Genomic DNA, 13,304 nt, shown 5'->3' with positions numbered 1-13,304 from the left:
CTCTGTCAAATAAATAAATAAAATCTTTAAAAAAAAAATCCGTGGAAACGAAATAGGAACACTATCGGAAAGAATTTATATCTGCTAGGGTCTGAGGCCAAGTGTCTTCTGAATGACAGGAAAGGGAAGTTCTGCTCATTTTACTAATTACTCATTTTTCATCTTGAACTAACTGCTGCTTTCTACCTTCTTCGTGGCACTTTTGTTTGCTTGCTTTTTTGTAGGAAACGATATAAATAAGGCCAGATCTTACTGGTTTCTTATCAGGAGACTGTTTCTTTTTTTTTTTTTTAAAGATTTTATTTATTTATTTGACAGAGAGAGACAGCGAGAGAGGGAACACAAACAGGGGGAGTGGGAGAGGTAGAAGCAGGCTCCCAGCGGAAGAGCCTGATGTGGGGCTCGATCCCAGAACTCCGGGATCACGCCCTGAGCCGAAGGCAGACGCTTAACGACTGAGCCACCCAGGCGCCCCCAAGAGACTGTTTCTCACATCTTTTTTTTTTTTTTTTTTTTTTCTGTTAATATTGAGGACTGCAGGACAGGTTTCCTTTGGGCTTCCTAAGCCTTTGGTCTCTTGGCAACAGTCTCCGGTCAGATCACAGATGCCAATGGGTTGGGGAGGGCTGGATTTGGCACAGGACTCGGGGCCCTGGCTCTAGGAACCCAGGAAGTAGGGAGGCATTGCTTCATGGTCTTTCAAAGGCATGCTCGGTTGATTACTCTCTCTGTCAGATACATTTAGTCCAACAGCCGGCTCTGCGGGGTGAGATTTTTCAGCTGAGTCACATTGCCTCGGTTGAGCACCCCACGCACCGTGAAAGTCTTGACTGAGCACTGACTTCTGGTTCCCTTAGTGTGTGGTCTTGGGGCAGTGACCTGATGGAGAGATGGGAGTTGGGGTTGTAATGATGACCCACGACAGAGTAGTACCCTTGCCTAAACCCAGGGCCCTTCTGGTCTCTGTGATAACAGCTGCCTGGCCACCTCCCTGCTGGGGGGAGGGATGAGGGCCACCTCTGGGGTGGGATGAGAAGAGGGTTTTGGCCTGGCCCCGTGAGGCTGCTCGCCCAGCTCTTCCTCATGTCCACTTGTTAATTTGTACTTTTGAAAGTCAGTTGTAATCATAATCACGCCCCTGTCCCCACTTTTTTTCATTTCCTTTTTTTTTTTTTAAGATTTTATTTATTTATTTGAGAGAGAGAGAGCAGGGGGAGGAGCAGAGGGAGAGGGACAAGCGAACTCCACGCTGAGCGCAGAGCCCGATGCGGGGCTCAATCCCATGACCCCAAGATCGTGACCTGAGCTGAAATTAAGAGTGGGATGCTCAACCGACTGAGCCATCCAGGAGCCCCTTCAATTCTTAACAGAGTTAAATTTCCGTAGAGTGAAATCCTCAGGTCTTAAGTAAGCAGTCAGATGGGCTCTGACGAAGGCATATACCTGGTAACCCACATGCTTCTCAAGATAGAGAATATTTACATCACCCTTCAAAGATCCCTCAGCTCTCTTCCGTTCATCTCCCCCACCTCCATCCCAGGCACCCGGTGCATTCCTGATAATAAAACCCAGGAGGAGTTTGGGGTCCTGATTTTTGCAAATTGTGTTACAGCATAAGCAACTGTTCGTGGTAATGTATAAAAGGACGTCAGATCGACTCATTGTCAAGTATTTCACAAGTATCACCTCATTTATGTCTCACAACCACCGCGTCAGGTATCAATAGCCCAATTTTACAGGTGAGGCAACTGAGGCCCAGGTCAGTGAGGCTGCTTAATTAGTAACATTGGTCCTAAGTGGTGGGATCGCTGTTGGGAAGCCAGGCTATGAGACTCCCAAGTTTCTGTCCCATTCTGCTCACATTGCCTCCACATAAAACCTTACAAGTAACATTTTTTTTAAATAACAGGGCCCTGCTGAGGTGGGATGGAGGCAGCACTTGACCTAGAAGGTGCCAGAACCCTGGGTCTGCAGGCCCTGGGGAAGGTATGCTGGAGTCGGCTAACCTGAGAGCAGACCGTTCGAGCAAGCTGATACGGAGTTGGAAGCCAGCATGAAATCAGCCACAGTGAGAGAGTCCACACCAAGGAAATCAGCAAACACTGCAGACCCGAGCTGTCTTTTCACTCCGGGCCGGCTGGTGGACACACTGAATGGCACACTGCTGGGGATACTTTCATGCTGACTGCCCTTGCCCATTCAGATCAGCCCTCCTAAACAGCTGAGTGGAAAAGGCCCAGGAGACCAGCATCGGAGCCCAGACTGGCAGTCCACTATGTGAGTGACCTTGAACTCATTGCTCACCCTTGAGTTTCAGGTTGATCCTCTGAAAATAAGGGGAGGAGCGAGTCAAGGCATATGGAGTTAGGGTCCTGATAGCACATCTGCCTGCGACTTTCTGAATCTTCCAGGCCATAGGGCCCAGGCAGAGACGGGCAGGACCAGGCAGGTTTTAATGGTCTCCTAGCCATTAATAATGTAGAAGGCTGCCTGGTGAGACAGGCCTTAATTTTTGGTTTGGCAAGAGAAGCTGCTATTTTAAAATGACTGCTTGCTTCTCACCCTGGAAGGACACAGAAAGTCACCTAGGGGCTGAGTTGTCTAGGCAAGGATTCCTGGAGTGACCCCTATTAGGTATGTAATGTAAGGCTGGTTTGCTCCCTATCTCTTTGTCTGTCTGTCTGTCTGCCTGTCTGCCTGCCTGTCTCTGTGTACGTTTGTGTGGGGGGACACACTTTGTAGCCTGACAGGGGCTCCTTCTCCAACTGCAGTCTTGGTGGAGACAGAAGGAAGGAAGGAAATTCGCATTGTGGGAAGGGCCAGCTTGAGACCCTGAGACCCCTTCCCTTTGAGGGTCAATGTTTTTAGGCCATTTCTGAAGGACTAACATGTCTTCTCTCTTTCTATTCTCTTTCTGGAATGCCTCATCGTTAGACTCTGTTCTTCCGAACTCACTTCTTTTTATCCCCCTCAGATTTGAAGTTAATTTTTAAAAAAGATTTTATTTATTTATTTGACAGAGAGAGAGAGCAGGAGAGCACAAGCAGGGGGAGTGGCTGAGGGAGAAGCAGGCTCCCCGCTGAGCAGGGAGCCTGATGCGGGGCTCCAGCCCAGGACCCTGGATCAATACCTGAGCCGAAGGCAGGCACTTAACCAACGGAGCCACCCAGGTGCCCCAGATCTGAAGTTAATTTAGAAAAATTAGAGGGGCGCCTGGCGGCTCTGTCAGTTAAGCGTCTGCCTTCGGCTCAGGTCATGATCCCAGCGTCCTGGGATGGAGTCCCGCGTTGGGCTCCCTGCTCAGCGGGGAGCCTGCTTCTCCCTCTCTCTCTGCCTGCTACTCCCCTTGCTTGTGCTCTTTCTCTCTTTCTGTCAAATAAATAAATAAAATCTTAAAAAAAAAAAAAAAGAAAAGAAATAATTGGAAAATGCATGTAAATGAAATTAAGGCCGGCCTGGGGAAAGGGGCTGGCCACCCCCGGATCCCATAAGTGCAGATACTGCCTGGAACTTTCTCCTCCATTCAGGCTGCCTTTCGTCTACTTCAGATACGCACAGAGAAGAGATCTCAGTCTATCTGTGCGTTTGCAGCCTCTGTTCTCACCGGACATATTCATCACAGAAATGTGCAAGTGTGGCTCTGTCGTGCAATGGTTACCATTTATTCTTCTGTAGCTATTTCCATCTCATTACTAATTTAACCAAACCCCTGAAGCGAACAAGGAGATTGTTCCCTCTAATTTTTGCCACTAATGTATTTTTTGTACTTGTTTAAGAACAACCGTATTATTGTCCTTGTTTCACGGACTTAAAACTTTTCTGTAAACTTTTTTTAATCTCTTCTCTCTTCCTCCTGCTTCCAAGCTCCCCTGCCCAACAGTAATCATTTTGAGACTTCTGAACATCTTTCCTCAAGCTCACCCAGTTGTTATATACACACACACATTGTCCTGGTCTTTTGTCCACAATAGGATCGTGTTATGTGCATTTCCATGCAATGTCTTTTTCTCACCTGACAACTGGGCGTGGAGGATCTTACCAGTCAATGAATAGAATTACCTCATTTTTTCTTTTCATAGCTGCGAGATATTCCGTAGTGGTGATGGGCCACCCCTGACTTGACAGTCTCCTACCCATGGACATCCAGGTTGTTTGCAGATTGTGTTTTGTTTTTATGACTCTCCAAACAATATTGTGATTAACATTCTTATGCATCTATCCTTTTTTTTTTTAAAGATTTTATTTATTTATTTGACAGAGATAGAGACAGCCAGCGAGAGGGGGAACGCAAGCAGGGGGAGTGGGAGAGGAAGAAGCAGGCTCGTAGCGGAGGAGCCTGATGTAGGGCTCGATCCCATAACGCCGGGATCACGCCCTGAGCCGAAGGCAGACGCCCAACCGCTATGCCACCCAGGCGCCCCTGCATCTATCCTTTTACTATGCCTTCGATTCCATCGAATACTTTTCCAAATGGACAAGTTTAAATTGTAAATTTAAATTTAAAATTCACATTCTCACAGCCTTGCTAAAAGCCAAGGTTACCACTGTCTTTAATTTTCAGCAGGTGAGAGACAAATTATGGTATTTTATGGTTATTTAGATTTTCATTTATTTGAGCACTAGGGAGGATGACCATCTTTTCATATACTTGTTGACCATTTGGAGTCCCTCTCTTGTGGATTGTTTACGTTCTCTGCCAACTTGTTTTACAGAGTTTGCCTTTTTCTTATCAACTTATAAGAGCTCTTTAGGGGCGCCTGGGTGGCACAGCGGTTAAGCGTCTGCCTTTGGCTCAGGGTGTGATCCCGGTGTTATGGGATCGAGCCCCACATCAGGCTCCTCCGCTAGGAGTCTGCTTCTTCCTCTCCCACTCCCCCTGCCTGTGTTCCCTCTCTCGCTGGCTGTCTCTATCTCTGTCGAATAAATAAATAAAATCTTTAAAAAAAAAAAACCCAAAAACTTATAAGAGCTCTTTATGTAATCAAACTATGGGAGTTTTTTTATCTGGCCTCTGTGTTATAGGTAGTTTTATTAGTTAGACATTTGTCCTTTGGCTTTGCTCTTGCTTTCTTTTAAAATTTTTATGGGACAAATACATCTAATCTTTTATTTAACGCTTCTTTATTTCCTTTTTATTTATTATTTTATTTTATTTTATTTTTTTATTTTATTTTTTTAAGATTTTATTTTTTTTTATTTTAATGTTTTTTTATTATATTATGTTAGTCACCATACAGTACATCTCCGGTTTCCAATGTAAAGTACGATGATTCATTAGTTGCGTATAACACCCAGTGCGTATAACACCCAATGCAATACGTGCCCTCCTTACTACCCATCACCGGTCTATCCCATTCTCCCACCCCCCTCCCCTCTGAAGCCCTCAGTTTGTTTCTCAGAGTCCATAGTCTCTCATGCTTCATTCCCCCTTCTGATTACCCCCCTTTCTTTATCCCTTTCTTCCCCTACCGATCTTCCTAGTTCTTATGTTCCATAGATGAGAGAAATCATAGGATAATTGTCTTTCTCTGCTTGACTTATTTCCTATCTCGCATAAAAGAATCTCCCTGAACTCGGAGTCATTCACATACTCTTCTAATCTTTCTTCTAAAATTTTTGTTTTATTTTCATATATATTTTTAAAGATTTTATTTATTTATTTGAGAGAGACAGTGAGCTGAGAGAGAGCACAAGCAGGGGGAGGGACAGAAGGAGAGGAAGAAAGAGTCCTAAGCAGACTCCATGCTGAGTGCAGAATCCGATGGAGGGGACGGGGCTCGATCTCACGACCCTGAGATCACAACCTGAGCCAAAAGCAAGAGTAGGACACTCAACCAACTGCGCCACCTGGTCGCCCCTGGAATTCACTTTTGTTATAAGAGGGGGTAAACCAGCTTCATTACCTTCTAGAGAAGAACAGTGCCAGTGTGCTAGCATCTTTAATACACGACCGCCTTTTTGACCTGAAATTAAATACCACCTTTGCTGTTTGTTAAACATGCGTATTTGCAGGTGTGAGTTTATATAGATGTGTGTATACATACATATGAGTCTGGTGCTGGACTCTGTTTCTTTCTTATTTTTTTTTTAAGGTTTTATTTTTAGGTAATCTCTACACCCAGCCTGGGGCTTGAACCCACAACCCTGAGATCAAGAGTTGCGTGCTTTACTGACTGAGCCAGCCAGGCGCCCCTGGATTCCATTTATTTCTTTTAATTTTACCATATTTAATATATTTATTGTTACAATGTTATAATACGTGCTCACTTCTTAACTGTAAGTTCTGTTAGCCGGTATGGCAAGACCTCGTCTTTATTTTTCTCCTTTACAGTTTTCTTGGCTGGTCTCCAATGTTAGTGCTCTGCATGAAGTCTGAAATAATTGCATATTTCCCCCTGTGTTTAGCTCTTGTTTTATGTCATTCTATAAGATTTTATGCTTTTCTGCAATTAGATGCAGTAACTTTTTTTTTTAATTATGTGGCTCTCCTAAAATATATTTTTCTGCGCTTGTTGAAAGCACAAAGAAAATTCTCGATTTAGTCATATTTGTCTTGTAGTTATCCTCCTTGCCAAATTAGTTTCCTAAGGCTGACAACGAATTATGGTAAAGTTGGTGGCTTAAAGGAACAGACATTTTGTGTCTCACAGTTCCAGAGGCCCGAAGTCCAAAATCAAGGTGGCAGGACTGTGCTCTGTAGGGAAGGGACCTTCTTTGCCTCTTCCAGCTTCTGGTGGTTCCAGGTTTTCCTTGGCTCGTGGCTAAGTCTAATCTCTGCCTCCGTCTTCATACGGCCTTCTCTTCTCTGTATTGTGTTTCTTTTAAAAGGACACTTGGCACTGGATTTAGAGCCTACGTAGACAATCCAGGATGATCTGGTCTCTACATCCTTTTTTTTTTTTTCCATTATTTTATTTTTAAGTAATCTCTATACCCAACCTGGGGCTTGAACTCATGACCCCATGATCAAGAGTCACATGTTGTATGGACTGAGCCAGTTCTATGGACTGGATGGCACCCCATCAACATCTTTAACTTAATTACATCTGCAAAGACTCTTTTTCCAAATAAGTCAACATTCATGGGTCCCGGGAGGTAGACAGATCTTCTTAAGGGACCACGGTTCAACCTACTGCAGGTAGTTTGCTGTTTCTTTTTGTTTTTTATTTTGTTTGTTTTTTGTATCTGGAGTTTACTGGGTTCACCCTAAGTGAATAAATAGATCGTTTGGCATTCATTAATTCAATAACTATTGAACAGCTACAATGGACCAAGGGTTCTAGGCACGGGGATACCATTAATAAAACATAATCGTCCTTGTCCCGGGGCGCCTGGCTGGCTCAGTCGGTGGAGCATGTGACTCTTGATCTTGGGGTCATGAGTTCAAGCCCCACGTTGGGTGTAGTAGAGCTTACTTAAAAAAAAAGTTCTTGTCCTTACAGAGCTACCATGCTGATGGAGAGAGGTAGACACACACACATCAATATAAAATGTGTCAGAGGATGATAACTGCTATAAGAACAGTCAAGCAGGCTTTGGGATAGAGAGGGACTAGAAGGGCTATTTTATTTTTATTTATCTATTTAAATATTTTATTTTTTTTAAGTAATCTCTACACCCAATATGGGGTTTGAACCCCGAGACTAACCCAGAGAGCAGGAGTTCACAGTCTCCCCTGACTGAGCCAGCCAGATGCCCCTGGAAGGGCTATTTTAGATACATTGATTAGGGAAGACCATTCTGATCAGGGGACATTTGAGTAGTGCCTTGAATCAGGCGAACCGCTGGAAGAATATTCTTGGTGGAGGTAAAGGACCTGAGGTGAGCATGTGCTTGATGTGTTTTGGGGACAAAGAGTTAAGTAGACAAGTGATAAGTTGTAAAAGTATCACTCTGGCTGCTGAGTGGTGAGGGGACTACAGGAGGCAAGGGCAGAAGCAGTTAGGAGCCAGACCGAACAATACAGGGGAGAGATGATGGTGGCTTGGACCAGCTTGGTGACTGTGGGGTGTAGGAAGTGTCCAAATTAGGGGTTTATTTTGAAGACAGAGCTGACATCACTGCTAATGGATTGAAAAGGCGACACATGAGAGTAAGAGAAGAATCCAGAAGGACACGATATTTTTGGCCTGAGCAACTAGATGAATGGAGGTTTTGCAGGGAAAACAAGATTCCATTTTGATTAGGTTGGGTTTGAATGCTTACTTGAGCCCCCAAGTGGAAGAGGTTAGCAGGCAATGGATTTGCTTGTCTTGGAGGTGAGGGGAGAGGTCAGAGCTGGTGATCCAAATCTGGGGTTGTCAGGATAGAAACAGAATTTAAAGCCATGGAATTGGATGAACTCACCTAGAAGGAGAATGTAGATAAGAGAGGTCCAAGGACTGTGTCCTGGCGAACTCTAACATTAAGAGGTTGGAAAAGTGGGAAGGATTCTGCAAATAATACAGAGGAGGAGAAACCAGGGAGGTAGGAGGACCAAGAAACTGACGTTCTAGAATTCAACTGAAAAAAAGGTTTCTGGGGGCGCCTGGGTGGCTCTGTTGGTTAAGCCTCTGCCTTCGGCTCAGGTCATGATCCCAGGGTCCTGGGATCAAGCCCCATGTTGGGCTCTCTGCTCAGCAGGGAGTCTGCTTCTCCCTCTCCCTCTCCCTCTCTCTCTCAAATAAATAAATAAATAAATAAATAAATAAATAAATAAATAAAATCTTTAAAGAAATAAAAAATAAAAAGAAATACAATAGCATTAGATATACCCGATTTTTAATGATTAGAGAAAATTCAGCTATGAAAAGCATCTGACCTGGTATTTTTAAATGATTTTATTTATTTTGATATAATCTTAGGCTTACAGAAAAGTCATAAGAATCATACAAGGATTTCAGATTCAATAAATATTTACATTTTGCCCTACATAATTCTCTCATCCTTCTCTCCCTCTCTCCCTTTCTCTCTCTTACTTTCTGTGTATATAAAACAGGAACATTCTCTTCTATAAGCACAGTACAATTATAAAAAATCAGAACATTTAATATTCGTGCATGACTATTGCTTAATATACAATGCATATTCAGAAGTTATCAATTGTTGCAATAATGCCCTTTAGAGCTATTTTTTCAGGTCCGGGATCTAATTCAAGATCACAGATTGCATTTAATTGTCCTGTCTTCAGTCTCTTTTAATCTGGGGAATAGTTCCTCTGACTTGGCATTTTGGAAGAGTCCAGGCCAATTATCTTGTAGAATGCCCGTCAAATGGGTTTGTCTGATGTTTCCTCGTGATTAGATTCAAGTTGTGCATTTAGCAGGAACAGAAGTGAGCTGTGTCCTTCTTGGTGCATAGGACCCTGGTAAATTGTCAGCTTGTCCCAGTCATGGGGATGCTAATTTGACCAGTTGGTTAAGTTGTTGTCCTCCAAGCATCTTCACTGCAAAATCCCCATTTTTCTCTTTATAATTAATAAATATTTATGGGACATGACTTTGAGTGCACTTAAATATCTTCTTCCTCACCAAACACCTGGCCTCACACCTTTTGGAAAATAATAGAACTTTCATCACTTTCCAATCCATTCTTGATGATCGGTGTTCCAACTTTTCTACTTATTCTTGGATCAGCTCTTAAATTTTCTCCCCATCTTCTTAGCTCTACATTCTGCAGAATTTTGTCACCTTTTGTTTAAAATCTTTTAACGGCATCATTAAAAAAAAACTTAAGTGATCACATAATTAATTCCAAGAAGTCTTTCCTGTCCTCTGTTCATTTACTAAAGCGTGCTGTTGTTGTTGAAAGGGCTACAGTAACTTCAGATTTCTCTAAGGATACTAACTAGAGTTCCCTAAAGTACCTCTGCTACCTTCAAGACTTCTTTTCCTCCTTGTTTATCTTGGTCTTCCTCTTCCACTCTTTCCCATAGAGGCTTTCTTCAAACGCCTGGCAAATCTTGTTTGGTGTGTCTTTCTTCCTTCCTTCCTTTTCTTTCTTTCTTCCTTCCTTTCTTTCTTTTTTTCTTTCTTTCTTTCTTTCTTTCTTTCTTTCTTTCTTTCTTTCTTTCTTTCTTTCTTTCTTTCTTTCTTTCTTTCTTTCTTTCTTTCTTTTTTTAAGATTTTATTTATTTATTTGAAAGAGAGAGAGAGAGAGAGCGGGCCGAGCAGGGGGGAGGAGCAGAGGGAGAGGGAGAGGGAGAAGCAGACTCCCCACCGAGCAGGGGCCTGACACGGGACTCGATCCCAGGACCTGGGCTGAAGGCAGACACTTAACTAACTGAGCCACCCAGGGGCCTGTTGTGCATTTCTAAGAAGGAGGCAACGTGAAGGTTCTCGGGGGCCTTGCATGAACTTGCTAGAGGCTTCCCGACTGAAGGCTTCACTTCTGGAGGCGTGGGAGGGACCCTTACAGTGCTGGAGGACCTCAAGGAGAGATGTATTCAGACAGTAGCGCTCACTCCAGCCGTCTTCACCATCCCCAGAGAGTTTAGTAGTGTAGAGAAGAGCCCTCCATCAGATGCCTGTCTGTGCGGTGGAAGGGTGTCTGGGAGAGACGTACAATCAGTACCTACATTTACAGCCCATTTCTGACTCTCCCACTTTACCCCACTTCTCATTTCCCCATTAGGCACCTCTCTAGAATTCTGCGGAAAAATAGCTTCCCTCTTTTCCTGCAGCCCCCTCTTCACATTCTCTAATTTGCTGCCTTCGCCAAGATGCTTTGCCATTTTCCAGCATCCTGAAATTGGTTGAAACCTCTAGTTTGCTGGTGGATCCATCCCCTTTTTTAGGTGCAGGTATATATGATTTAAAAACATTGTGCTATCATTTCAGTGGGCTCTCCAGACAGAACGTGATGCAAGGATCAGGTTGCCGTCCTGAGCCACGTCCTCCCCAGTTACCTTGTAGTAAAATTCCCTTTACTGAGCTAGCTGAAATTTGCATCTGTTACCTGTAACCCAAACATTTTGAAGGTAGAGGGGCATGGTCAATTTGTATCTCTCTGCGCTAGGCTTAGGGTCCTCACCCGTTCCTTTAGCCTTTCTTCACATCACTACAGTGCAATGGACTTCAGGCCTGGCTTGCAGCAGGAGATCACTCCCAGCTCACCTTGGATATGAGTGTTGGTTGCTCCCTAAATCCTCCATCACAGTTCATTTACTCTCTGATGATCAAACCCAGACACCTGGAGGAACCAGACAGATGTCACCAATGAATGATATGGGCTAGGGTGGGGACTGGGGCAAACCCAGGATTTGTACCCCACAGAACGACAGCTGTCACCGAACCACTCAAGGTCTCTGCCGTGCGGACATGTGACCAAAGTTGCCAGGTCTTCTGATCTTTGAGAGAAACTGGGAATCTAAAATTTATGTAGAAGTTCCAGATTTTTAAATCTTGGCAACTTCATTTTTGAAGAATTTCTTTCTTTATTTAGAGAGAGAGTGAGAGCACAAGTGGGGGGAGGGGCACACGGAGAGGGAGAGGGAGAAACCTTTAATGCGGGGCTCAATCCCAGGACCCTGATCACAACCTGAGCCGAAGGCAGACTTTTAACCGACTGAGCCCCCCCAGACACCCCCTATGGGGAGAGAGAGAGAGACTCTAAAGGCAATGCCTGAGGTCACGACCTGAGCTGAAATCAAGAGTCGGATGCTTAATGGACTGAGCCACCCTGGTGCCTGGCAACCAATTTTTAAAAATTTAAAACATTGTTCTGTTCGAAGGAAACATACTTTAAGGCCACATTTGTTACTTCTGGTTTAATCCCATAGGTATTTAATCACATCTGATTTATGGGACACTTTTATTTCTTCTACTGCTGGTGACAATTTTACTATGTATTTACTATCAGGCATTGTGCTAAGTAATTTATGAACATAATTGTATTTCATTGATATTACTTTTCCATTGTATAGATGAGGGTGTCTGTGCAGCAAGAGTGATCCTTTTGAAATATAGCTCTTAAATCCTTAAATCTGTTCAAGACTTCCTGTTACCCTTAGAATAAAAATCAAGCTCAAGTTCCCTTAGCTTGGGGCGCCTGGCTGGCTCAGTCAGTGGAGCGCGTGACTCTCGATCTCAGGATTGTAAGTTCCAGCCCCACACTGGGTGTAGAGATTACTTAAAAATAAAATCTTGGGATGCCTGGGTGTCTCTGTCGGTCAAGCGTCTGCCTTCGGCTCAGGTCATGATCCCAGGGTCCTGGGATGGAGCCCCGTGTCATGCTCCCTGCTCAGCAAGGAGTCTGCTTCTCCCTCTGCCTGCCGCCCCCCCTGCTTGTGCCCTGTCTCCCTCTCTCTCTCTCTCTCACTCTCACTCTTTCTCTGGCAAATAAATAAAGAAAATCTTTAAAAAATAAAAATAAGTTTTTTAAAAGATTTATTTTTCTGAAAAAGAGAGAGAGAGCAGGGAGAGGGGCAAAGGGCGAGGGAGCCATCCAGGCGCCCCATCCAGGCGCCATCCATCCAGGCGCCCCATCCAGGCGCCATCCAGGCGCCCCCCCCCCCCAAGAAAAAAATCTTAAAAAAAAAAAATAAAGGTAGAGAAATGGGAAGTAAGGTTGCTCTTGAGAATTAGCCTTGGTCAATGGAGTAGAGTTTTCGGGGCACAGACTCTGGAGGCAGATAGACCTGGACTCAAATTGCCTCCTGTCGGGTACACAGTAGGACCTTGGACCAGTGAATCCACAGCCCTGGCCCTCAGTTTCCTCATTTATTCCTTCGTCTGACTATTGAGCACGGACTCTGCGCTGGGCACAGTGCTAGGTGTTCATGGTACAAAGGTGAGCAGGGCAGTCGGGGCTGATGGGTGCTTGCCTTCACGCAGCTTAAAGTCCACCGGGGAGACAGACCACAAAACAAGCTCTATTTATGACTATTGCGTTAGCTGCAAATGCACTGAGGCCGCAGCCAACTGTGTCTGGGGGGTGGCCCAGGGTTTCTAAGTCATTCTGTTGTCAGGATACAGGTCTCCTCTAGTTCCGTGGCTCTACCATTCTTGGTCTTCCCTTCATGTGGCAAAAAACCAGACCTGTACTCCAGAAAGGAATGAAGAAGTGGAAGGGCCTCCCGTTGGGATAGAGATTACTTAAAAACGTTTTTTTAAAGATTAATATTATTATTATTATTTTTAAAGATTTTTTAATTTATTTGAGAGAAAGAGAGACCGCACAGGAGCCGGGGCGGGGGGGAGGAGCAGAGGGAGAGCGAGAAGCCAGCTCCCTGTTGAGCAGGGAGCCCGATGCGGGGCTTGATCCCAGGACCCCAGGATCATGACCCGAGCCAAAGGCAGATGCCCAACTGACGGAGCCACCCAGGC

Source organism: Ursus arctos, unplaced genomic scaffold, assembly GCF_023065955.2.
Source record: "Ursus arctos isolate Adak ecotype North America unplaced genomic scaffold, UrsArc2.0 scaffold_32, whole genome shotgun sequence".
Lineage (NCBI taxonomy): Eukaryota > Metazoa > Chordata > Mammalia > Carnivora > Ursidae > Ursus > Ursus arctos.
This window is presented reverse-complemented; position numbering follows the sequence as displayed.